The sequence below is a fragment of the Notamacropus eugenii genome, chromosome 2 (genome assembly GCF_028372415.1).
Source record: "Notamacropus eugenii isolate mMacEug1 chromosome 2, mMacEug1.pri_v2, whole genome shotgun sequence".
Taxonomy (NCBI): domain Eukaryota; kingdom Metazoa; phylum Chordata; class Mammalia; order Diprotodontia; family Macropodidae; genus Notamacropus; species Notamacropus eugenii.
The window spans coordinates 409,270,019-409,297,731 of NC_092873.1; the positions used below are offsets into that span (position 1 = coordinate 409,270,019).

At 39.2% G+C, this 27,713-nt stretch overlaps 1 protein-coding gene across 1 annotated transcript in view; it reads left to right on the forward strand.

The window, feature by feature from the left end:
* Positions 1-2,543: 2,543 nt before the first annotated feature.
* Positions 2,544-27,713, forward strand: part of ITPKB (inositol-trisphosphate 3-kinase B) — a 200,698-nt gene continuing 175,528 nt past the window's right edge. Inside the window, exons 1-2 of the mRNA XM_072647686.1 lie at positions 2,544-2,738; positions 8,320-8,360. The gene's annotated coding sequence lies outside the window, so the exon portion shown is untranslated. The remainder of the gene's footprint in view (positions 2,739-8,319; positions 8,361-27,713) is intronic.

Below are 27,713 nucleotides of genomic sequence, written 5' to 3' on the forward strand. Positions count from 1 at the left end.
AGTTGTGTTCAATTCTTTCTGACCCATTATAGATAATTTAGACCTTTTGTGTTGTTATGAAGTCATTTTGAGTCCCACTCTTTGTGACTCCATTTGGGATTTTCTTGGCAAAGATATTAGAGTGGTTTACCATTTGCTTCTCCAGCTCATTTTACAAGTGAGGAAATGGAGGCAAATAGGAAAAGTGAATTGCCCAAGGTCACACAGTTAAGAAGTGTCTGAAGCTGGAGTTGAACTCAGGTCTTCCAAACTCCAAGCCCACTGTGCCACCTAGCTGCCGCAGAAATAAAAAAATATATTTGTTATTTGAGGTGTTGAGTAATTGTGGAAATTTACAGGTATCTATTTTGAAATTTTCATTGGATACTGCAGGTTAGTTCCATATTTTTCTTATTCTTTTGGAAAGAGGATTACCTCTTTGACCCAGGGATCTAAATGCCACAAGATATTATACCCCATGGAAATAAAAAACAGAAAGCTTGTTTACGTAAACATATATACATTCTCACTTTCTGTCAAGTTTGCATACACATATGTAAGTTTACTTTCTGCTTTTGACCTCCATATATATGTGTGTATATATACATATATACTATATATACATACATACAAATGCACATGGATATGTGTGTATACATACATATATAAACTTTCTGTCTTTGATTTCCTTATGTGTGTGTGTATATATATATATATATATATATATATATACATAAAGTTAAAGGTTTATATCTACATTAAGTTTATATAGTTTAAATATGCACAGATATAAAGCATATACAGTTAGATATAAAACATTTATAAATTTATAAACATACATGTACATATACACAGATACATACATACATGTTTATACAAATATATATGTTTATCTGCTAAAATATTCATAATAGCACTTTTTGTAGTTGTAAAAAACTGGACACAGAACAGATGTTCAATGATCAGGTAACAGATAGACAAACTGTAGTCTATCGATATATTGAAATATTATTGAACACAATCAATCTGAATGCATTTATTAAGCGTTTCCCATAGACCTGGCACTGTGCTAAGGACTGGGGGATACAATGAAAGGCAAAAATGTATCTCCCTCAAAGATCTAGAGCATGGGACTTGGAACTTGGAAGACTCAACTTCATGAGTTCAAATCCAGCTCCAGATACTACTCTAGTATCTTTGCCAACTGATTTGCTTTAAAAAAAATCTATAACTGTATAAGGTGATGGTATATGTATATATGTTATTGATGTGGATAGGTGAGGGAAGGGAGCTCACCTCACAATGCTTTTGAAGTATTTACTTAAAAGAAAAAAGCTTTAAACCTAATTTCTTAACCCAGAATATGAAGTAAGTTGAAATTCCAGGCCCCAAGCAAAATTCTGGCAAATCCCTAGCCTTTCTCCAAGCGCAGAACTAAAGAAATATCCTTCTCTGTGCATTCCTGTCCCATCCCAACCGTATAATCTTTATCCTCTCCCTCCCATTTCATGGATTTCCAAACAGTACAGAGAATACATTTAGGAGCATCTAGAAGGGGAGAACTGGTCTACAAATTGTCATCCTTTTCAAACAGGTACATAGGCAAATTAGAGTTACTGTATATTATCTCCATCTAACCTTCATTTTTGAATCTGTTCTGAAAACCTAAATCTGATTTCACCAGAATGAGTATTCAAAAGTTTGTGGAATTGGGTAAAACTGTGTGAATTACATAGTGTCCTGATCTGAACTGCCTCTGTGTGCAGACCCCGGAGCTCAGCTGACATACTGAAAGTGCAGACAGCACAGTTAGCCAAGCCTTAATGCAATCTGTTGTTTTCCTGGAAGTAATCCTTTCAAATCAAAGAAATGATAAGCATAACAGTAACCATCCTGTTACAGTTCCTGCCAAGGCTTTTGACCCCAAAGGCTCTCAGAGAACTTTTACGGGGAACCAAGATAGCTGACCCACTGCTCCAATGTGGCCACCTCTCAAGCACCATTGTTGGACAGGATTATCTAATCTGTTCCCTTTTCCATATTTAGCATCAAGTTTCTCAAAAAGGAAATATTTACAGAGTTTGGAGATTGGAGGCAGGGGTCAGACTGTCAGCTGAACCTTGAGTTCTTTGAATATCTGGAAAGGGAAATGGAGAGGAGGAGGAGGAAAGAGAAACATCAGTCCCTTAAGGCTAGGGACCAAAGAGTTGACATTCTTTCAGGCCTTCCGTTATCAGACAATTACATTAGCCAAGGATAAAGACTCAGATGGTGGGAATATAATTCATGGAACATGAATGAGTCTAAAAGAGAACAGAGAACAGCTGCAAACATGTCAGAGCAAGAAAGAGAATGAACCCAAGGACTGAGAAAGCTCTCCTTGACCCTATTACCCCTGCCCATGTTCTCTGTTCACCTCCTACATGCCTTGGAATGCAGCAAGGGTACTCCATCTCTGTTACTGTTGTTTCCTACAGACCTTGGGGAGGGATGTGGGAGTGGGAGTGAGAGTGGGAGAGGAGTGGCTAAGTATGTGGGACTGGGGGGAAGGGAATAGACTGAGTGTTGAGCCCCACTGGGGAGATCGATTTGGACTTCTTAGATATCTAAGGGCCACTACCTCCCTTAGTATCTATTCTTTTTCCTGATGTTTCTGTCTCATTCCCTCTCCTCTTCCAGGACTTCTAGGGTGTTCTATTCCCTCTGACTTCTTCCCCTCTGAAGAAAGGAGGAGACTACTGGACCAGCCGGCTGCATGGGTAGGTGGCTACTTCTTGATTGTTACTTGGTCATGGGAAAGCAAATGAAGGCATTGAACTGATCAGAGATTCTTCACCTGGGGCCCATGAACTTGTCTCTTTAAGTATTTTGATAACTGTATTTCAATATAATCAGTTTCATATGGAATCTTGTGTAGTTTCATTTTATTTCTCATCCTGAGAAGGAATCTATAGGCTTCACCAGACTGTCTAAGGGATCTGTGCCACAAAAAATGTTAAGAACTCATGAACTGGATGGTCTCTGAGTTTCCTTCCAATTCTAGAGTCAATACTTAATATTTATTTATTATCTACTATGTGACAGGTACTAAGATGGGGACACAAAGAAGAAACAAGAAAGATAATCCCTGTCCTTCAGGATCTATAGGGCAAGACAACACACAAAAGGAAATTGAAAAGTTAGGGGAGGGAGAAGGTATCCAGCATGGGGGTAGAGTGGCGAAGTCAGGGGAATTCTAAAGTAGTGAACCTAGCTGAGAAATGAAGAAAAGTCTGAACTGAGCTTTCTCCTTTAATGGAGGTTTTGAAGCACATGGCCCCACACTCCAATCAGAGAAGCAAAGAGCAGGGATAATGTGGAGTCCCAAGGCTGTTGGGGTCTTGTGGGATGATGAGGTTTTCCCAATAATGAGCTTCCTGTTGGCATGATGGAGGAGTCAGAGAGGGCCCAGAGTAGTGCAGCTAGGTGAGAAACAAGCAATCAACAGAACTATGAACCTACAATCCCATCTAGTTCTAAAACTAAGAGCCCTTGCTTTCCTGGATAGATTTTTGAAGGACTTGACGGAATGAATCTATTCATAATAAATTTATCTGGGTGGATATAGCTTGTGACTTGCCCAAAGTCATCTGTCAACGTGTACTCGTTGAGGTCTATCTTCAGACATGGCTGAAGCTATGGCAGACCTTCCAACTCTCTGCTCAGCTACTAGTAGCCTGTTCGATGACAGATGGAAACTGGTGGCATGCCCAAGTCAGCCCTGCCTACCAGTAAGACTTTCTTTTAAGACAGAGAGTTACACACAGACTGACCTGTCAGCCCCTTATGTGATGCAGCAAGAGCTCCTCCTTGTGCCACTCAGTTCTTGAGTTCTGTCCCCTGATCCATCTATTCCTAACTTTTGAGGTCAAATAGCCAGGCCTCCTAAGCATTTGTTTCTTGGAGGCGGCAAATTTAGAGGTTTCTTTGAATGGATTTTGTGGATTCAGTCTTAATTCAATCAGTCAGTCAACAAGAATTTGTTAAGTCCTTACTATGTGCCAGACTTGATGTTAAGCTGAAGACACAATGAAAAAAGCAAAATAGTACCTGCTCTCAGCTAGCTTACATTCTAATGGAAGAGATAACACATATATAAATAGATAAATATATGTTATATACATATATATACATACAGACATATATATACATATGTATAATGTACATACATATATGTACATACATATATATATGTATAAATAGAAAGATAAGTATATACGATATATGTAGTAGATAAGTGATATATATAGCAGGTTATGCATTTATATATACTATGTTATACATTTATATATAGTAAGTTATATACATACATATACATAAATATACATACATATATATGTATATGTGAGTGTGTGTGTGTGTGTGTATTAGATAGAAGGTAATAGGGAGGGAAGGTCTTTGGCAGAAGGTAGCATTTGAGCTAAGTCTTGAAGAAAGTCCAGAATTTTAAGAGATAGAAGTGAGGAAGGAGAGCATTGAAGGCAGAGGGTATAGCCGCTGCAAAGGCCCAGAGATGGGAGATAGAGTACACAAACACAGTGTCTGGCACACTGTAAGCACTTAATAAATGCTTGTTGATTGATTATCATGATAACTTCCCATGATCAATCATTATAATTTTTGCCTCATGGAATTACCAAAACTGAGTTACCAAAGAGGCACCGAGGCAGAAGGAATCAATGGAAATGGTTTCAGCAATTATCAATTCCATTTTACAGATGAAGAGACCTGAGTGGCTTCTATAAGTCCACACAGATGATAAACAGCAGGGCTAGAATCCAAACCTGGGTCCTTACTCCAATTCTGTTACACCACATTGCATTTTCTCATACCCTTTGTGAAGGAGAGAGTTCAGGTGACTATTTCAGGTTAAAGTAGGATGTGAAAAGGGATTTGGTCTGAATTATTCAGCTAATCAACCAGTCAAAAAATATTTACAAGGTGTCCACTGTCTCTAGGACCATACTAGAAAGCATGAAGGACTTAAAAATGCCACTAACCAGCAGTAAAAACCTTGAGTATTGATTTCTGTTTCCTCTAGCTATAAAATGAGGAGTTTGTTTTTGCTGAGTTCCATTTCAACTGAAGTTGAAATCAAGTGTGTGACTCTTTGTGACCCCATTTTGGGGTTTTCTTGGCAAAGATACTAGAGTGGTTTGCTATTTCCTTCACCAGCTTATTTTACAGATGAAGAAACTGAGGCATACAGGGTTAAGTGACTTGCTGAGGGTCACACAGCTAGTAAGTGTCTGAGGTTGAATTTGAACTCATAAAGATGAGTCTTCCTAGTTCCATGCCCAGCGCTCTATCCATTGTACCACATAACCCTAGGAGTTTTGATAACTCATACCTGGCCCAACCATTTTATGATTCAGTATCTCATTATCTAAATATATCTAAATCATGATTGTAGTTCCATTTTCACCTAGGGTAGGACTAAACCTCCATAGGAGACTCTGAGAACAGCAGAACTGCCAACAACAACTGTGAGATCATTTTCCAGAATCTGAGTGTGAAGGGACCTCAGAGACCATCTAGTGCCTGACCTCAGTATATCCAACAGTCTAGTCTCTGCTTGAAGACATAGACTAGGGAGAGAGAAACCCTGTACCTGCTGAGACAGTCTGTTTCACTTATGGAGAGCTCTAATTGTTAGGAAGTTTTTCCTTCCATCAAGTCTATATTTTCCTTTCTGAAACTTCCACCCATTGTTCCTGTTTCTGCCCTGTAAGGCCCCAAATCCTTTTTCCAGATGACAGCCCTTCAGATATTTGAAGGGAGTTATCACATTCACCCGAAGTCTTCCCTTTTTCAAGCTAAAAATTCTGGTTCCTTCAACCACTTCTCATCTGTCATGAACTTGAGGCCCTTTACCATTTTAATCCCCTCTTTTGGGATGTTCTCTAGCTTGTCTTTGCCTTTCTTAAAAATGTGGCTCCCAGAATGGAGCACAGTATTTCAAATGTGACCTAACCAGGGCAGAATACAATAATACCGTCACTATCCTCTTTCTAGATACCCTATTTTCTCTCTTAATGTAGCCTAATATGCCATTAGATTTTTTAGTTGCTATTTCATACTGTTGACTATTATTGATCTTATAATCCACTGAGAACCCCTATATCTTTTCCAGACATATTGCTATCATCTTGCACTTGGGAAGATTTCCCTCTCTGCTCTGTCACCAGTATGAATCCTTACACCACTTGTAGCCTTTGTGTTAGATATGAAGTGTGGGAACTTCTCACTTCTGCAGCTCTTGCCCCCAGTCAGATGGCACTTGGGAATAATTTCAGTACTTGATATTGTACTCATCAACTCCCATTCAGGTTCACAAAGAATTGAATATAATATATGTTTATTTAAAAAGAAGGGACTCAATACCAAACCCATAAAAAAGCAAGAGAGTTTCTTTCCCCTTTCTGGTGGGCCTCTGCTCTCCTCCCATCCCCTCTTCACCCTCTCCAGTAGAGAGCCTTGACTCACAATTTTACTCTGAGCAGAGCTCACAAGGGAGACAAGGTAAAGAGCTCTCCCTCCCCATAGCTCCCTGCTCTTAGGCTCTCTTTGTGCAGATGAAGTTCCTCCAGAGTGGAGCCTTTGCCTTTCCTCTGTGGCAGCTGGGCCAGGTCTTATAAATTACTCTGGAGATTCTCCAAGTCTAAAAAAAGCGCTGGAACTAAAATTTGGGAGGGATAGATTTGACTGTACCTTTCCCAGGAGCCTGTGACAACACATAAAGGGGACAGGAAGATGGAGGGTGGGGTAGGTCAGACAATTGGGACAGAGTGGGGGAAACTTCATGTCCCTGCTACACACTATTCATTTCATTTATTATACACGGACTTCTATTTTATTGATTTAAGATTATTTATTCAGTCAATTTACCAGCAAATTATTTTGAAATTTTTATTTAGTATTTTATTTTTCCCCAGTTACATGTAAAAACAATTTTTAACATTCATCCTTAAAACTTTGAGTTCCAAATTCTCTCCCTTCCTCCCTCTCCCCTCCCCACCTCATTGAGAAGGCAAGCAATTCGATATAGGTTATTCATGGGTAGTCATGCAAAGCATTTCCCTAATAGTCATATTATGAAAGAAAACATAAACCAAAAAAACTCAGGAAAAATAAAGTTAAAAACAGTGTGCTTCAATCTGTATTCAGACACCATCAATTCTTTCTCTGGGGATGGATAGCATTTTCATTCTAAGTCCTTCAGAGTTGTCTTGGATTGTTGTATTTCTGAGAACAGTTAAAGCATTTACAGCTGATCCTCTTACAATACTACCATTACTTTGTACACAGTACATTTTACCAGCAAATTATTAAGTACCACAGTGTGCCAAGTACTGTGTTAGTCCCTGAGAATACCAAGAGAAGAATGAAATGGTCCTTGCCTCAAGGAACTTACATTCTATTGGAGGAGAAAAAGTGTACATAAATAAATTGATGCAAAATAAGGACAAAGAAGATTTGGGGAAGGGAGACTAACAGCTGGGTGAATCAGAAAAGGCACATAGGTGAAGACTGAGCAAAATTTTGAAAGAAAGAAAGGATCGTAAGAAGTGGAGGTGAGGTGGGAGGAAGGAGAGTTAGGAACAGAGGTGGAAGACTGAGTATTGATTGTGAAGATCAGGAAGAAGGTCACTTTGATTGGACCTCAGAGTAGGAGAAGGGGAGTAATGTAGAATAAGGTTGAAAAGGTAGTTTGGATCCACATTGTGAGGGGCTAACCACAAAAGCTTCAATTCTAGAGGCAACTGCCATTGTGGCTGGTTGAGTGGGGGATTGGCATGGTCAGATTTCTACTTTATGAAAGTTACTTTGGCACCTACGAGAAAGGTGAATTGGAGTGTGGAGGGATTTGGGGCAGGGAAATCATTTAGGAAGCTATTACATTAATCTAGGGGAAAGGTGATAGAAGGTTGAGCTTGGGTGGTAGCCTTGGGGGTAGAGAAGAGGAGATTGATACAAGAGATATTGTAGAAATAGAAATGATAAAATTTGGCTATTAATTATATAAGTGGGGTAAGAAAAAGACAATAAGCATTTATAAAATGCCTACTATGTGCCAGGCGTTTTGCTAAGTACATTATCTCATTTAATCTACATAACAACTCTGCAAGGCGGTCGCTGTTATTATCTCCATTTTACAGTTGAGAAAACTCAGACAAACACACCACTGGTGCAAAGAAAAATTTGATCAGTCATCTAAAACTTTTGCTCTCAAAGGTCTTGATTTATTAAAATACATAAACTTTAAAAAAATAAGCCTTCTTTCTTTTTTCCTTCTTCCAGGGGAGGAAGCGCAAAGTGTCACCCTCTGACTATTGAACAGGGTAAGTTTAGCCCTAATTCATACAGCAGAAAATAAATTTATGGGATTATCAGAAACAGCTGCTAAAGAAAGCTGGGATATTGTAATAATAATGATAACACAATTATTTAGTACTTTAAGGTTTGCACAGCATTTGATCTACCTCATGTCACTGGATCCTGCTAATGACCTTGTGAAACAGGTGCAATAAGGGATTATTATTATTAATCAATGAATTGGTAAACGTTTATTAAGCACCTACTATGTTCTAGGTACTATGCTAAGCATTGGGGATACAAAGAAAGGACAAAGGAACTTATAGAGTAATGGGGGAGACAGCAAACAAACCAGTGTGTACAAACAAGCTCTATACAGAAGAAAATAGGGTGCAGATAACAGAGGGAAGGCATTAAAATTAAGAGGAGTTGTGGAAGGTATTGTCATTATTATATTAATGAGGAAATATGTTCAGAAAGGTTTTGTAAACTTGCCAAAAGTACATAGCTAGGAAGTATCTGAGTCTTATCACCATTCTCAACCTCTGAGGTTGGTGTCTGGGAGGACAATCATGTCCAACTACATCCCCCTGGGGTCTTTTTAGACAACAAGATACTGGGTCCAATTATGTGCCTCTAAAGTGGAGAGTTTAAAAGGATAGGTCTTAGCTGTGTACATGTAGTGCCCTTCCCATAGAATCTAGGCTTCTTGAGGGTAGGAAAATTTATTTATTTAGGTTTTTGCATCCCTAGCTCCTCCAAAATACATCTCAAAAGTAGGCATTTAATAAAAATGTTAAATGGGAGTCCTTAGTACTTAGCAGAAATGCTATGGCTACCTGCAATAAGCAATTCAAATGGTTTTTCATATCAGTCAAATTTAACAAATCTGTCTTCCAATTTTTCCCATATTCAACACACATGTGTGTATACAAATATATGTATTCATATATGGTCATTTATCCATATATATACACTATGTATTGTATATAGATACATGCATACATCTATAGAAATATATAATATACACATATACATAAGTACACATATGTATGTATACACACACACACACACACACACACACACACACATACACATACAAGGGTCAAGAAAAAGAAAGAAAAAAACTTCAATGAAAGAAAAAAAGAACCCCCCAATGGGTTCATAATCTGGGCTTTTTGTTTGTTTACCATTTCTGGTCCCTGAGGCACTACAAAAGTGTTGTCAAACACACATAGAAACTGGGGCACAAAACTGAATCTTAAGGATCTGTAGGGTGGGCACATTGACTTGGAACATTATACATGAACATTATCTGTGTTCTGTTGCATTTTCGTCTGTTTTGTTTAAATGCTTCCCAATCACATTTTATCTGGTGCAGGCCCAGCAGAGGGCCCACTAAGTGTTTGATACCTCTGGTGTGGCATGAGATGGTACTCATCCCCCAGTGGAGCAGACAGACTACCTATCTCTCTTTTGATGGGTATTATTAGATTTAACTTGGACATTTCGCTGAGGTCTCTCACCCAGACTTTTAGCCTAATCTGCAGATTATGAGCCAGCAGATTCTTACTACTGCGAAGCCAGAAGCATTGTACTGGAAATCTCCGGAGTTAGATTCCACCCCTTTCAGAGACAATGTTCCTGAACTCTGGGGGGAGCTTGGGAAACTATACCAACCCTAGGTTTGGAATCAGAGGCTCTGGCTCTCCTACTTATTCCCTGTGTGAACAAGTCATTTCTCTCTCTGGGCTTTTGTTTCCTCATCTGTAAAATGAGGGAATTGGGCTGGATTTTTAAGGTCCCTCCTAGCTCTTCATTCTATGATCCTATGACAACTCTGACCTTTCCTACCTCCATTCCAGAAGCCAGACTGCCCAGAAAATGGAAACTTTAATTCTTTTTCCTATGGCCTCCAGCTCATTTCAAACCTAACAAGGGGATGTGGATTATCTCAACAGTGTCATGATGCATAACAAATATTCAGAAAAGGAAAAGATCATTCTTTGCCAAAAACCCCAGGGGTGGGATGGGAAGCAAATGCAGAGAGCCCAGGAGAGGAAGGGGGGAGGGAGAGAGAGAGAGAGAGAGGGAGAAAGAGAGAGAGAGAGAGAGAGGGAGGGAGGGAGGGAGGGAGGGAGGGAGAGAGAGAGAGAGAGAGAGAGAGAGAGAGAGAGAGAGAGAGAGAGAGAGAGAGAGAGAGAGAGAGAGAGAGAGAGAGAGAGAGAGAAAGAGAATGAAAAGATTAGGGGTGACATCTTGCAGACCAAAGTAACATCTTTTGCTATTTTCTAGCCCAAATAATAAAAATGTCCTGATAGGGGCTTAACAGCACTATCCTATTATGGTGATACAGTCTCAGGCTGTCCAAAGTCTGTGCCCTGGAAGCAGAGAAAAGCCTGACTGTACTTGAAGCTGAACAGTCACTACTTTGAGACTCCATCTTTCAGGGATTCCGACATCCTCTGTGGTCCTCGAAACCCTCCTTACCATCCATGACACCTTGGGTGTGTACAAGATTAAAAGGAAAAAACGGCGACAACAACAACGTATGGAATTCATTACTACTTTTAGGCTACAATCCTTATTTAGTCTTTGGAAAAGGAAATCTTTCTGCTGATTCATAGAACCCATCTAGCGCTGGGCATGAGAAGGAAGGAGAGAGGGAGAGGGGTAAAGGGAGAAGATGGGAAGAGGCATTTTAATAGACACTTTAATCCTGTTTCACTGGTGATTTGCTGGTGCTTTTTTTCACTCAGTACAGGCCCTTTCTTGTTTTCTTTCTCCTCCTTCCCTAACCCCCTTAAAAAAAAGAGATAGTTTTGAATCAGTATATTTGTTAAAATAATAAAAAACACAAGATCTTAGAGGCCAGTCAGTCAATTAACATTTATTTAGTGCCTACCATGTGCCAGGCACTGTGTTAAGTGCTGGGGATACAAAAAAAGACAAAAGACAGTCGCTGTCTTCATGGAGTTTATAATCTAATGGGGGGAGACAACAAGGAAACAAATATGTGCAAACAAGTTATATACAGAATAAAGAGAAAATAATTAGCTGAGGGAATGCACCAGAATTGAGAGGAGTGAGGAAAGGCTTCCTGTAGAAGATGGACTTTTAATTGGGACTTGAAGGAAGCCAGGGAAACCAGAGGCAGAGATGAGGAATGAGAGCATTTCAGACATGGAATGCCCAGAGAAACATAAGTATGTGGGCAAGAATGCTTTTGTTTTAGTCTTTGGCTTTGCATATAGCAGATACTCAACAAGTATTTAATTTAAATTTAAATGAATTTCTATGTGCCAAGCTTTGTAGGACAGCCAGTGAAAATGTCTGGAGTTAGGAGATGGAATGTCTTGTTCCAGGAGAATCAAGGAGGCCACTGTCACAGTCTAGGTGGTGGTGGGAGGAAGGCAGGGAGAAAGGTGTAAGAAGACTGGAAAGTTCGGAGGAGTCCAGGCTGTGAAGTGCTTTGAATGAAAGGCAGAAGATTTTATATTTGATCCTGCAGGTAACAGGGAACTGTTGGAATTTACTGAGTATAGCAAGGGAAGCCTGAAAAGATATGCTATTATAATAATCCCAGGCCAAAAGCCTACATGCAGGACTAGGTATTGATCTTTACCAGTAAGGGGAAAGTCCCATACCAATGGGTTTAGGGGCTGGAGTTACAGTATGTTGATGAGTTGTATGTGTTTTTCGTTTGTTTGTTTTCAGGAGGCAATGGGGTTAAGTGATTTGCCCAGTCACACTGCTACTGTCAGAGGCTGGATTTGAACTCTGGTCCTCCTGACATCAGGGCCAGTGATCTATCTACTGCATCACCTAGCTGCCCCTCAACAAATATAATGTAGAGTATCGAAATAAGTGTGTAAATGAGATATAAAGTTCTATCAGAATAGCTCATCCTGTATGTGTCAGGATCTTAGCAGAGATCTCCCTCTTAATCCATAGATCTCCCTTTCTATAGTCAACTTTTATTTGTATACTCCTGATGAGAATGACTTGCTAGTTTGAGAAATAGTCCATTCAATTTGTGAGCAGCTTTAATGGTTAGGAGCTTGTTCCTTATATACAGAGTTCTGAAGTACACACACATACACACACACATACTTCACATAGATACTTCATATATACATATATGTATATGTGTATATATACAAAGACAATACATACCACACACACATACATACTACTCAGTGCCATGTGTGTATACTATACACATATTCCACATAGTTATACTACATGTATGGTACATAGTAGATATCTCACTAGAGATATCTTTTCAGGCTAAGACATTCTGATAGTATTTTATGTCTCTTTTACACTCCTGTTTTGATTGCCTACAATATATTTATTGATCGACATACTGTAATCTCAGTGCCCAAACTAATTGGTATGGAATTCTCTCCTTATGGTCAATTCCCATTGGAATGGGACTCTTTTCTTGTTGGTAAAGATCCGTGCCTTTCGCCTAATGTGGGCCGTTTTGACTCTCCTTTTTTTTCTTTCTTATTTTGTTTCCATTTATGGTATTGATAATAATACTATATCTTTTCTTTCCTCAGCACTAATGCTACTTCCTTCCTATATATGGCCTTTCCTGACTCTACCAGCTGCTAGATAGGACAGAGAGGAAATGAAATGATTAAAGGTGACATCTTGCTGATCAAAGTAACATCTTCTGCTATTTTCCAGCGACTAGCAGATTAATTTGTAGATATTTATTTTGTACATACTTCTATGTGAACATGTGGTCATTTCCTGTAGATTGTAAACTCTTTGAGGAAATGGAGTGGTTCATTTTTGTCTTTGTGTCCCCTACCTCTAGTACATTTTGAATAGGACTTGTTATTTCAGTGGTATAGGGAACTCCATTAAGGAACTTCCCTCTTCTGATCAAGATCAGAACTAGCTCTGCAAATTATCTCTTAGAGTGACACCCAGCGTACTGAGAGGTTTAGTCACACAGCTAACACAATGAGTTTTAGAGCTAGATGCAATGTTCAAAGCCACACAGTCGAACCTCCATATTTTACAGATGAGAAAACGTGGGCCTCAAGAGGTGACCTGACTTATCCTAGGTCATAAAATTGGTGTGTAAGTTCTCAAAATGTCTTAGAAATGGTTTCACAGAAATGAATACCAATAAATCAACAAGTCCGCTTTTAGTACTTTTTCTCCTTAACGTCCGAAGTATTGTCTTAAGAGTCAATGCTTGAGCCCCAGGCCTTCTTGACTCTGAAGACAGTCTCTTTATCCACTGCTTCTAGAAAGTAAACACCTGAATATCGGGGAGAAAACCCTAAATACCTAGCACAATGCATACATTAGGAGCTCAATAAATGCTTGAATGAATGAAAGGTATTGATTCATTAATTCACATTCAGCTAACTATTAAATCTCTTGACTATGCTGTCTAGCCCACATTTCTCCATTTCCCCCAAACATGTCCACTGGAACTTAGATTTACTATTATTAATAGGTTACAATGCAGCTCCCAGCATTCCCCTGACTTAACCAGTTTAATAATCCGATCAAAAAAAGCCTGAAAAAGAAGCCTGAATTCCTTATCCACTCTGCGCAGATGGTAGAGACAGAGTTATATCATGGAACAATTCCCAGGTGGATCACTGTGGAAAGCAGAGCATCTTTTTGATGTCTGTGATTTAGAACTCCTTGGGACTTATTTCTTACCTTCTCTGTCCTCCTTTTCTGGCTCTGATCCTAATTTTCTTGACTTCTCCACCATGTTGCATCAGCTTTCTTATTGTGGAAGATGCCTCCACCCCTTTGATCTTCTCACCTGGGAAGATTTTTCCTCCACTAGCATCCCCTCCTCTGGTTGGTAAGTTCCTTCTGGAACCTCTATTTTGAGAGAGTGCCAACTCTGGCCATGCTTCTAATTTTCAAGTCATTTTTTTGGGTTGTTTCCCTCATTACAATGAAGACAGTCTTAAGGTTAGGGATCTGCAATTATGCTTCTGGCTTCCAGCTTTGAGAGAAAAAATGGACCATGCCAAACCACTTCAGCTTGCCGAAGGGAAACAAACTCTGGGAAGAAGCCAAGATGAGAGGAGCTGTCGGTCTCCATCACATCACTATCCCCAGCTGCTATCCTAGAGACTTTGGGGAATTGCCCATTGGGTGAGACCTGGAACTCTCTTTTGTTACCAAGGTAGAAATGGCAGGACTTGACGTTTGATTGGCTATAGCAGAGGAAATGGGATGGTGGCAGAGTCAGCAACAGAGGATGAAACCAGTTTGTAAGCCTGGAACCCTCAGGTCCTTTTCTTCTCATTTTGTTATCTAGTCCTGCATTTGTGAAATTAATTGTGGAACCTATGTGTACCACCTTATCATACTATTATTCATGGAACTCTGTTACTTACAACCTATATGACCTTGTACACATGTAGTTCATGTCTGAGTTTCTTCTTCTACAAAATGAGGAAACTGAACTAAATAACCAGCAAGGTCCCTTATAACTCCAAGTCCCATGAATAGTATGAAATTTTTAAAAAATGTATACATGTTTATAAATACACACATATACATACACACACATGTATATCTATATACATATACATATACACACACATATACACATATATATTTGGCTGCATTGACAGAAATTTGGTATCCAGAACTCAGGAAACAATAGTCCTCTATTCTGTTATATTCTGTCCCCTGGTAAATTGCCTGCTGGTCCATCTAATTAATACAAGAGACCCTGACGTATGAAACTTTGAATAAATGTTAACTTATCTACTGACTGTTTGACAATCTATGATGTCATGTTTTAAAAGTCTGAAGACTGGATCAGGAGGGTGAAATTGTCAGAAGTTCAGATGATCAACAAACTTAATGACATTTTCCGTCTTTGTTTTGCAAGGAAGACCTTTATAAATAGTTACCTATGTCAACCCCAACCAATTTGCAAGTTGGCCATTGACCTGATTCTTTTCTCCTTCCTTCTGACCCCTCAACAAATTATAAGAATCAAAGATCCCAAAATGTAGATCTAGAGATGAAATTAATAGTTTGATTTGCCATCCTGGAGACCCTGGGAAGCAGGGAAAAATTGTGGAAACAGCACTGACACATATCAGAGAGGAGACCTTTTCTGGGTAAAAAGGGAAAGGTGGAAAGTGATTTTTGTTGCTGTGCCATACTACAAGGCAATTTGACCGAAATGGCTGATAGTGGAGGCATAGAATTGAAGACAGGCAGCATCAGCCATCTCCAGCCCCCTGAGGGTCTTAATTAACTATAGTGAATAACCTCCAATAAATCCCATTTGGATATGTTTGGTGTGTGGTCTCCCTTTTCTTTTTATAGTGTGTCTTCTTACTTACCACAAAAATCACTTATTTAGGAGGATTTGTGGCTAAATGACAGGAAGTAAAAATGATTAGAAGAAAATAATTGCCTTTTTACACTTGTTTTAAAATTCTGAACTTAATGAATACCCCCACAAATTAACATTTCAAATACAAAGCAGGACAGAAAAAGAGACTTTTTTGTGACACTATGGATTTCTATTACATTCAGTTTGCTTTTAATGAATACATAATTAATTCAACATGTTACCTTTAAAGCTGTCCTGTTTGTCTATATTTCCTTCTGAACTTTCTTTTGTTCTATTGTATGTTTTAAAAATAATTTTAATTTAATTTAATTTTAAAATGATTGCCTCTTTTTGGGGGGCAATCCTATTCTAGCTCCCCTGTCCCTCCCCAATTTCCTATCCTCTATAAGCTTAAAAAAGGGAAAAAAAGCATAATCCTTGTAACAAATAATAATTAAACAAAATATATCCAGACATTTTTCATATCCAAAAATACATCTCTCTTTCCGCTCCTAGAGTCCATCAGCCCTCTGTCAGGAGGTGGATAATATGCTTCATCATCAATCCTTTGGAGTTGTGGTTGGCCTTTACATTGAGCAGAATTCTGAAGTTTTTCAGCGTTTTTTCTTCATGATGTTGTTATAGTATTATTTGTTGTCCTGGTTCAGCTCATCTCATTCTCAATCATCAATTCATATGAATCTTCCCAAATTTCTCTGAAATGATCCCTTTTATAATTTCTTATTCCATTATATTCATATACCATAATTTGTCCAGCCATTTCCCGTTTGATGAGCACTCTTTCCATTTCTTTGTCATACTTCACCTCTTTCTTTGTTTTCTTTGGTAGTGGTATGTCTGTGTGAAAGGGGATGTGTGGTTTCATCACTTTGTGGGCATAGTTTCAAATCGTTTTCCAGAATGGCTAGACCAAGTTGCAACTCCAACAGTACATCAGCGTGTCTGTCTTCCTGTAACTGTCATTTATACCAATTTGATCGTTTGAACCTAAGACTTGTTTTAATTTGCATTTTCCTAATTATTAATGACAGATAATTTTAATGTAATTATTGATGGCTTAGATTTCTTCCTTTGAGAATTGCCTGTTCATATTCTTTGGTCACTGATCTACTAAAGAATGACTGGTGTTCTTATACGTATGAGTCAGTTCTTTATATATCTTTGATAATATAGAAACTTGCTCAAAGATTTTTTTCCCAGTTAACTGTGTCCCTTCTCATTTTAATTGCTTTAATTTTATGTAATCAGAATTGACTGTTTTATCTTCTATGATCCTATCTATACTTTGTCTGATCATGAGCTATTTCCCCCATTCAGTTTTAAAATGTACTTTCTTTCTTGGTCTTTGAGTATGTTTATGATATGACGTTTTATATCTAGGTCACATATCCATTTAGAGCTTCATGTGGTATATGGTATGAAGTGTTTGTCTTAACCTAATTTCTGCCAGACAACTTATCAATTTTCTCAGCAGTTTGTTATTGATTAGTGAACCCTTACCCCAGTAGTTTAAGTCTTTGGGTTTATTGGATGGTATGTATCACATCCCCATCCTCTCTTATAATACAAGAAGGGAAAAAGAAGGAATGGAGATGGGAGAAACAGAATTGAAAAAGATAATAGAAAAAGCAACATTTGGTACAAAATGATAGAGTGACATGTGTGCTATGGGCTGCCATTGCTTATTCCTGGGCATAGAAGGCAGAAGAGCTCAGCATGGAGAAAGGGCACTAAAAATACTCCAGGCTCCTCCATAAATCTACTACAAGGTTACAGAAAAACCCAATGTCCTCATCTGCTCCAAAATAATAAACAAACTCTTTTCACATAACAAAGGAAGTAGAATACTTTTTTTAAAAGAGAAAACTCACAGACTTACTTAGATGGTCAACAAAAACACCAGTCTGAAGAGGGAAAAATGCTGAGCAATCTCACTGGCATTTCAGGGATGAAGGACTTGGACTTGATGAAAGAGAAAATGAAAAGACATACTGATATTTAGTTTGGATACCTCCTCACCATGACTTGATAGTGTGGTGTAGTGATAGATAGAGAATGGAACTTAGAGTCAGGGTGACATGGCTTCAGAATCTAACTCAGACTCTTACTAGATGTGTTGTGACCATGAGCAAATTATTTAACCTTCCTAGGCCTCAGTTTCTAAGTGTGTAAAATGAGGAGCTAAGACTCCGTGATGTCTTTGGTCCCTTCCAGGTCTAAATCTATAATCCCATGGTCTAATGTTATATTTTGGGGGGCTGTTATGAAGGTTTATTTTCTAAGTCAATCTTTAAGAACACCCTTGGGGGTGGGGTACCTGAGGCCTTGAGGCCACATGTGGCCCTCTTGGTCCTCAAGTGCAGCCCTTGACTGAATCCAAGCTTCACAGAACAAGTCCTCTTACTAAAATATTTGTTCCGTAAAATTTGGAGTTAGTCAAAAGGCAGCACCCACAGACCTAGAAGGCTGCATGTGTCCTTGAGGCTGCAGGTTCTCCCTTCCTTGCCGCAATCTAATACTTAAATACAGGGTGCCCCAAAAGTCTTGGTGGAATTTTTAAGCTCCTAAAGCTTAGAATGGTACTAAGACTTTTGGAGCACCCTGTATAGTCCAATATAACATTTTGATCAGGCCTAGCTCAGATACCAGCAGCCTTACAAGAGAGAATATTTAGCTTTGCACTCAGTTTGGAAGGGCCCACTTGGAATGACTGATAGTCCAAAGAGAGATCTGAGGAATATATATCCACCAAAATTTCCATGGGGGAGACCTGATCCTAGTAAGTCAATAAAGTACTGAATGTCATTAGTTTCATTAACCAGGAATTAAATATGCTGGAATTAAATATAGCTCTTCTTCACACTTAAAAATTTTTTTTCCAATGAGATATTCTACGGTGAAAAGACCTGCAGTGCAGTGCAGACTGCTGGACTTAAAATATATAGGATATACAGCTCTTATACATGTAGGCTGTATGACCATGGGCAAATCATTTAACTTCTCTGAGTCTCAATTTTTTCCTCTAGGATTCATCAAATTACAGCCAGAGTCCTATGACCTGGTTTTGCTTAGAGTTAATAATGATTCTTAGATTTTTAAAAATAATTTTATTATTTAATTAAAAAAAAACTCAATGTATTTTACAAAGTAAAATTGACTCTTGCATGTGGTGTACAAAAACTGGCTATGGGCCAGATTTGACCTGTGAGGCAAAGATTCAACAATTCCTGCTTTAGGCTGAAGGTAGTGAAAAATTTTACCTAGTTTAGTTGGTTGTTATGAGAAAAATACTTTTGTACTTTTTGTACCTTTTTTGAAAATATCAAAGTTCTATGAAAATGTGAGTTATTATTAATCCTGCCCCGAATGTTTTTAATCTACATGACCCTGAATGGGCCTAAGTTCTCTGGGCCTCAGTTTCCCCATCAATAAAGTGAGGAGATTGGAATTTGTGATCACTAGGGTTCTTTCCAGCTCTAAAATTTAATGAGAACTTCTGCGGTCACCCCCAATATTAGAATTATTTATTCCAAAAGGCAAGTGATCATTTTGGAACCTGTAGTGTAACCTGAATTATCTGTATTTGTATAAGACCAGGAAGAAAGCGATAGTGACTCGCCATCCTAACTCCTGATTAGTGACTTAGGATCATTGTTAAGTGCCCAGTCTGTTTGCCTACTCTAGTTATATATTCAAAAAAGGCTTCCATCAGGGAAATGCCCATGAAGCGGGAGCTCTCTTGAAGTGGGAAATTTTTGGTGAAACTAAAACCAAGTGAGAGAGAGTCAAAAATTTGTTAGGAAGCTTGATTTTCATTCTGTATTCTTAGGGTCATAGATTTAGACTGGAAGAGACCTTAGAGTTCATGTAGTCCAGTTCTCTAGTTTTATGGATGAAGAAACTTAGACTCAGAGAGAATTGACTTGCCCAAAGTCAAATTTTATTCCAGGTCCAAGACTTTTTTAGGCTATAAGCATTTATTAAGCACTCACTATTGTGCTAAGCACTGTGATTCAAAGACAAAACTATCCCTGCCTTCTAAGAGCTTACATTTTGAATAGTCCACCAGCTTCCCTTAAAAGGAAATTAAATTTGAGGTTACTGTCATGGAAATTCTGTCATTCCAATAAGTCTTTTCCTACAGACTCCTACAATTTTCTCAAATTTAATTGTTCAGTTGCTTTCTGTTGTGTCCAACCCTTTGTGACCATATTTGGGATTTTCTTAGCAAAGATACTGGAGTGGTTTGCCATTTCCTTCTCCAGTTCATTTGACAGATGGGGGAACTGAGGCAAACAAGTGACTTGCCCAGAATCACACAGCTAGTAAGTATCTGGGGCCAGATTTGAACTCAGGGAGATGAGTCTTCCTGACTCTAGGTCCAACACTCTATCTACTGGATCATGTAGCTGCCCCTCCTCAAGTTTAGGCTTCCCTTCAAAAGGTAAATCCAAATTTTTGAAGCTTGCCGAATAAGTAGACTGTCTTTGCATCAGACCTGCATTGTCCAAGTAACTCAATAGTTTTGCTGTACAAGTAGGATATTTCTCAAGAACACTATTGGACTCCCTTTGTTTCTTCTACAGAGAGAGGGATATGGAAAGAACTCTTATTTCATCAGGATGTCCAGTGCTTGAACTTTCTGAAGTAATCGATGGGAAAGAAACTTCTTGGGAAAAAATATGTGAAGAGGTAGGGAAGCTGTCCTTTAATAAATGGGCAGAAAGGACTCAGAAAGCTGCCAGTTATTTCCTTATATCTTCTCAGATTGCTCTCAGTAACCAGCATGGGATACCCACTGTAGGTCTCTGGGATTGTATTCATCCCAACTTGGCTTCTGGGCTGCCATCTCCCATTCTCTGAGCATTGCTGAAGGACTGAAATCTTAAGCCCTGTAGACAGTTTGTTCAAGCTGAGCTCCTTGATCACGCTTACTCAGGAACATTCCAGGACTCCCCTTTCCATGAAATTCCTCATCTCTTAGTGTTGTCTCTTTTCCCATAGGATCTTCCTCTCTTTTCTTCTTTTTCCAAGTTTACACCAATTGTTACAAGGTTCCACGGGATCCTGGCATCCTGGAACCGTATACAGCAACTTTGTTGTCTCGGCTATCAAGGGCATTTGAAGCAAGAATAGATAGTTCCCACTAAGAGCAATGAGTCTTGCTTTCCATCCCTGTCACATATATGAAAGTAATTTGTATCCATGAAGTCTTGTAGAAATATAAGGTATTAACATTCTTCACAATTTATTGTTTTTCTCACTTTTTTATTCTGGTTGGTTGGTTGTTGTCCTTCATTCTCAAAGAGGACCAAAATGACATCACCAAAATAAACTCAAATTTCAGTATGTCCAACTGTGGTTGATCAGACCAATATGAGCTCAGAATGCTCTACCACAGATTAGGCATAGATAGTCCATGTGAACATTTGAGATGGATACTCCAAATTTGCACATCCTACATTTACTTTGTTCTATCTCAATTCTGCTTTGTTTATAGAGCACAGCACCCTTTCTGATGTGGGCACACCATGCTGAGCAGTCCTATGCCAATTTTTCCCATGTCCCACAATCAAATCCAAAGTTCTTTAGAGAGACCTTGAGAGTGTCCTTGTATCACTTCTTCTGACCACCATGTGATTGTCTGCCCCATGTGAGTTCTCCATAAAATAGTTTTTTTTTAGCAAGCATACATTTTGCATTCAAACAACATGGCCAGCTCATCGGAGTTGCACTCTCTGAAGCATAGTTTGTATGCTTGGCAACTCAACTTGAACAAGTACTTCAGTGTCTGATACCTTATCCTGCCAGGTGATCCTCAGAATCTTCCTAAGACAGTTCAAATGGAAGTGATTCAATTTCCTGGCATGGCACTGGTAGACTGTCCATGCTTCACAGGTAAGTGATGAGGTCAACACAACGGCTCTGTAGACCTTCAGCTTGGTAGTCAGTCCAATACCTTTTCTCTCCCAAACTTTTGAGTCTCCCAAACACTGAGCTAACTCTGGCAAGGCATGCATCAACCTCATTGTCAATGTTACATCCTTGGAAAGTACACTACCAAGGTAAGTGAACTTATCTACAGCATTCAAAACTTCTCCATTTGTCACAATTGATGGTTCCACATATGGATGGTGTGGTGGTGGCTGATGGAGCACCTATGTTTTCTTGGTGTTAATTATTAGGCCAAAATTAGCACAGGCAGCAAGAATTAATCCATACTTTGTTGCATCTCAGCTTCAGAGGCTGCACTGAGTGCACAATCATCTGCAAACAGAAAATCATGCACCAACACTTCCTCCAGTTTGGTCTTGGCTTGCAGTCTTTTCAAATTGAAGAACTTACCCTCAGTATGGTAGTTAACTTTGATGCCGTGTTCATCCTCATTGAAAGCATTTACATCATGGCTGAAAACATCATGCTAAAAAGCGTGGGAGCAAACACACAGCCCTGTTTCACTCCATTGGTGACTGGGAAGGCATGAGAGCATTGTTCACTGTCCAGAACCTAGGCAAACATGCCATCATGTAATTGATATACAATACCGATGAACTTCTCTGTGCAACCAAATTTTGACATAATTTTCCATAAGCCCTCATAACTAACAGTGTCAAAGGCCTTGGTCAGATCTATAAACATTGTATATAGACTTCTGTTCTGCTCCTGGCATTTCTCCTGGAGTTGTCAGGCAGTAAGCACCATATCAACTGTTCCTCGGCCCTTTCTGAAGCCACACTGGCTCTCAGGTATATAACCATCTTCCAGGTGAAGGATCAGCCTATTAAGGAGGACTCTAGCAAGAATCTTACCAGTAATGACTAAGAGAGAGAGATCTCCCACACCCCACCCCATGATTGTCACAGGACAATCTATTCCCTTTACCTTCACAGAGATGGACAATGGAGGCATCCTTGAACTCCTGGGGGATGACCTCTTCTTGCCATATAACCTGGAAAATTTCAGTCAATTTTTATATGAACAATGGTCCTCTTATCTTGTAAATCTCAGCTAGAATAGAATCAGCAGTGCTTTGCCACATGGAAGGAGCCTAATGGCCCTCAAAACCTCTTCTTCAGTTTGAAGTTCAGCTAAGGAGGGATTGACTTCAACCTGAAGTAAAAGGTCAATGGCCTCAGCATTGATTGATAATGATCTGGTGGGAACACTATGGAAGTGTTCAGCCCATCTCTCTAGGATCATGTCCTTATCACTAATCAACGTAGTAGTTGTGATGCACCATAGGTTTTTGGTCCATAAATATCTTTCAAGGAATCATAAAAGTGCTTTGGATTGTTACTACCAGCATAAAACTGAATTTCATCTGTCTTCTTACTGAGCCAGGAATCCTGCATCTCTCTAAACTTTGCTTGCACTTTGCTTTTCATGGAATTAAATGCTGCCTTCTTAGAGGTGGGTGAACTATCCTGATGGTAAATTCTGTGGAGTTCTTGTTTTTCAATCAGCAGCTTCTGAATTTCCCCATAATTTTCATCAAACCTGTCTTGGTGTTTGTGAGTGTTCTGACCTAGATGAGCAAATGCAATGCTGTACACCAAATCTCTGAAAGCTCACCACTCCTTTCTGCTCCATTGTTACCAACTATGTGTTGGCTCAACTTTCCCTCCAAATTAGCAACAAACTGTTCACACTCAGAGAAGAGCTCTAATTTGATGATATTAATTCTTCTGGTAGTCATTTTGCCTTGGGGGCGGCACTTTTGATGAATGAGAATATTTAGCTTGGAAAGGATGTCTATGATCAGATCTATGACCAGCACTTTGCATCACACATTGCCTTCTTTACTCTCACATCTGTCTGTCTCTTCTCCTTACAATCACATAGTCTATTAGATGCCAATGTTTGCTGCAAGGATGCATCCATGAAATTTTATTACATTTAGGTAAATGGAAAACAGTGTTGGTGAGGAGAAAGTCATGCAACACGCAAGTCTTCAGCAGTAAATGACCATTGGTGTTGCTGTTTCCAACTCCATTCCTCCTTAGGACTCCCTGTCAAGTCTGGTGGTCTGAGCCTACTCTAGCATTAAAGTCACTCAGAATGATAAGCTTGTCCTCTTTTGGCACATTGATGATAAATGGTCTCTAGATTTTCATAAAATTTTTCTTTGACCTCATCAGGGTTCATCATGGTGGGAACATAGGTACTGATGATGGTGGCATGGTGTTTTCCTACAAGTGGCAATTGCATTGTCATGAGCCTGTCATTCACTCCTTTTGGCAGGCATACCAGCTTGCTGACTAGATTAGTTTTGATTGCAAACCTATGCCAGCTTCACAGTGCTCCTCTTCACTGCAGCCACTCTAGAAAAATGTGTATCCTGCTCCAACTTCAGTAAGCTGGCCTTCATTTGCCAACCTTGTTTCATTCAGGGCTGCTATTTGGATGCGATACCAGTTGAATTCTCTTGCAACAGTAGCAGTTTGTCTTTCAGGTCTACTGGATTTTGTGTTGTCTATAAGTGTGTGTACGTTCCATGTGCCAATGGCGAGTGGAATCATCTTTGCAGATGTTTTTGTACATTTTGTACATTTTTTTGTGTGTTTCACTGCAGAATGAGATTCCCTGTCTGCTGTGGTAATCAGGCCAGGGTTGGGGAAGCAGGCAATATTTAGCGAACCTTTTCTAGCCCCCTTCCTCACACCAGGAGGTGAGCAGTGCGATCCTTAAAAGGCTGCTTAGATACCTAGAGGGTTTCTGAGTCCCACTGCTGCTTCCAGTGAGAAATGACCCTATGACCTGGGCCGCCTGTGTGAAGGGTTGTGACTACAGTTCCCAGTGTATCTGCACCTGGTGCTTCATCACTTGCCTGTCACCACAGAACTTTGAGGTATAATAGTATAATGGTATGGGTGACGTCTTTTGATTCATGTGTAAATTGGATTTAAGTGAGGCAGAGTTACATGAAATTGTCAGCCTCACTCTCTCCTCCATCATAGTCCAGTGGCAGGACAAAGTCAAGATGACTGGTGATGGTTTAGGATGCAGTGGATAACCTTGGCGTCTTTGCTGCCTAACCAAGCTCTAAGCATTCCACATCACCTGCTTCAGCTACCTTCATGGCCGTTGGAACAAATTGTTTTCATCTGCCCATTCCACCAGGGGAAGTCTTCACATGCTTGAAGTAGACACCCTTCTGACTCATCAATGGGTTTAGGACCCCTTGCTTACCCTCAACTTGGCTTAGCCCATCTGCTAAAACGGTTTACGCAGATATGGCCGCTGTGCATGCTACAGCTTCTTAAAGACACAGGTGAGAGTTGGGTGGAACAGGTGAACACCAAAGGTGGAAAGCAGCCCTTAAAAGGGCTCAGCAGCCCTCACACTAAAAGTACTGGTCCTCCCTGAACACACCCTACACCCCTACCTTTTTATTCTAAAATAATGATAATGAAATATTTTTTTTAACACATCCATAGGTACATATAGGGAATCAAATAGGATTTATTCAGTGTTTACTTTGTGCCAGACACTGTGCTAAGCAATGAGAACGCAAAGAAAGGCAAAGCAACAGTTTCTGTCCTCAAGGAGTTTGAGTCTAATGGGAGAGACAACATGCAAACAACTCTGTGCATACAAGCTAGATACTGGATCAACTGGGGATAATCTCAGAGGTAAGGCACTGGGATTAAGGAGAATTGGGAAAGAAAGGGTTGAGAAAGGGAAAGGAGGATTGGGAAAGATGGTGGCATTTTAGCTGAGACTTGAAGAAATCTAGGGAAGCCAGAAGTAAAAATAAGTGGGGAGAACGTTCCAGGCATAAAGGACAGTCAACAAGAATGTCCCGAGTTGGGAGGAATGGCAAAGAAACTGCTATGCTATTACACATAAAAATTATATAATCATATGTATCATTGATCTCATCAATTTAGGTATCCCTTCCATCAGAGCAGGTCTTATCCTGTGTCATAAATATACCCAGCATATTAAAAGATTTTCTTTGGTTCTTTTAATACCTTAAGGCTACCAGTATGGTGTTCAAGCTATTCATCCATTATTTTTTTGTGCATGTTGTTTTCCCCATTAAAATTTGGCCTCCTTGAGGGCAGAAACAATGTTTTTGCCTTTCTTGTATCCCATTTGCAGTGCCAGGAACATAGTAAGTGTTAAATAAATGCTTGTTGTTCATGATGATGAGATGACATGACTGGCTCATCTCCTTTTCTGGCCAAAGATATCTTTGATGATGTCTGTGTATGTGCAAATCATCATAATCAGTGTGCTACTGCCTATTAAATACCTATCATGTGTCTTTTCATTATCCTTTGTGTTTACTAGCAATTTAATTCTTCTGAGATCATGTTGTTCCGTGATTCACAGCCAAATAGCATCACTAGGAGAATGATAGTGTTGAAAGAGATGGTTTATGGCAGCAAAGAGCTCAGCAAAAAGCAATGCACAGTTTTCCAAATGCAACTCAGCCTGATGTCTTCTTTTTCTCAGTTTAGGCACCAGCTCATTGTCTATCTGTAGCAGTTATCCAAGGCATATCTACTAACCATGAGCTATCCATCCAGCTGCATATCATAAACCAAACAATGTGTTTTCATCCATTTTGTTTTTCTCTTGTAAATGTTTAAACTATTTTTTGAATTATTATCGATGTCATTGAGGAGACTTTTAAACGTTCTTGGGCTTGGTATAATTAATACAAAATCATTGGTGAACAGGAGAATTCAAATGACCTTGCAATGGATAGGAAATTTTTCAGTTCTAATTCTAAACAAGATAATCTCCATGACACTGGCAAATGTTTCTGCCTCACTTCATGACACTTTTCAGTGAATTCTTGAAATAATACTAATAATAGTCAGCATTTGTAGAGGACTTACTATGTGCCAAGCAGGCAGCTAGGGTAGTATAGTGCATAGAGTGCTGGGCCTAGAGTCAGGAGGACCTGAATTCAAATGTGGCCTCAGACACTTAGTATCTGGGCAAGTCACTTAATCCCGTTTGTCTCAGTTTCTTCAACCCATAAAATGAGTTGGAGAAGGAAATGGCAAACTACTCCAATATCTTTGCCAGGAAAGCCCCAAATGGGGTCACAGAGTTGGACATGACTGAAACCACTAAACAACAACAAAATGGCACTATGCTAAACGTCTTCAAGATATTTTATTTTTATCCTCACAACCCTAGAAAGTAGGTGCTATCATCCTCATTTCACAACTAAGGGGACTGAGGAAGACAAGGGTTAAGTAATTTGCCCAAGGTCACACAATTAGTAAACTTCTGAAGTGCCATATGAACTCTGATCTTCCTAACTCCAGGCTCACCGTGCCATCTAGCCACCTACATGTTCCCTCATTTGCTTTGATGTTGAACACAGTTATTTTAAGTCACATTCTTTCTGATTACTTAGAATATTGAATAGTTTTAACCTATATTAGAAAATGCCCCTTTTGGAGACATTTTGAAAGTTTATCTCTAGCTGTATTTAAATTTCATTACTTTCAGCAAGGACTTCTCTCTGTATGTATTTGTTCAGGTTCAAGCATTCTTCTTGACTTCCAGTTTTTTACATATTATTGCCACTTCCTCCTCTAGGACACTGACTCCTGCGATAGTAAAATCCAAATGTGGTGATTCTATTATTATGATTCAGGAGACTTGAACACTGGAAAAACATCATCTGATGCATTTCATTTTGTGACTGTTGTCCTCCTTCCAATTCATGTGCAAATGTTCTCAAGATGATTTGATTTAGTTGAGTCTCCTGCCAGTCTTTTATAAAATCAGAGAATTTTAGGATTATGAAGGACCTCAGTGACCATCTAGTCTACCCCAAACATGAAATGAATTCCTACTCTAATATATACAACAAATATTCAAACAGCTCTGAAGACCTCCAAGAAGGAGAATTTACCACCTCTCCAGTAAGCCTATTACACTTTTGGACAGTTCTAGTTCTTAGGAAATTTTTCCTTTCTACCTTGTTATATTCTCAGCTAAAAATTTTTTTAAACATTTTTCTGTGATGATAAAGTTC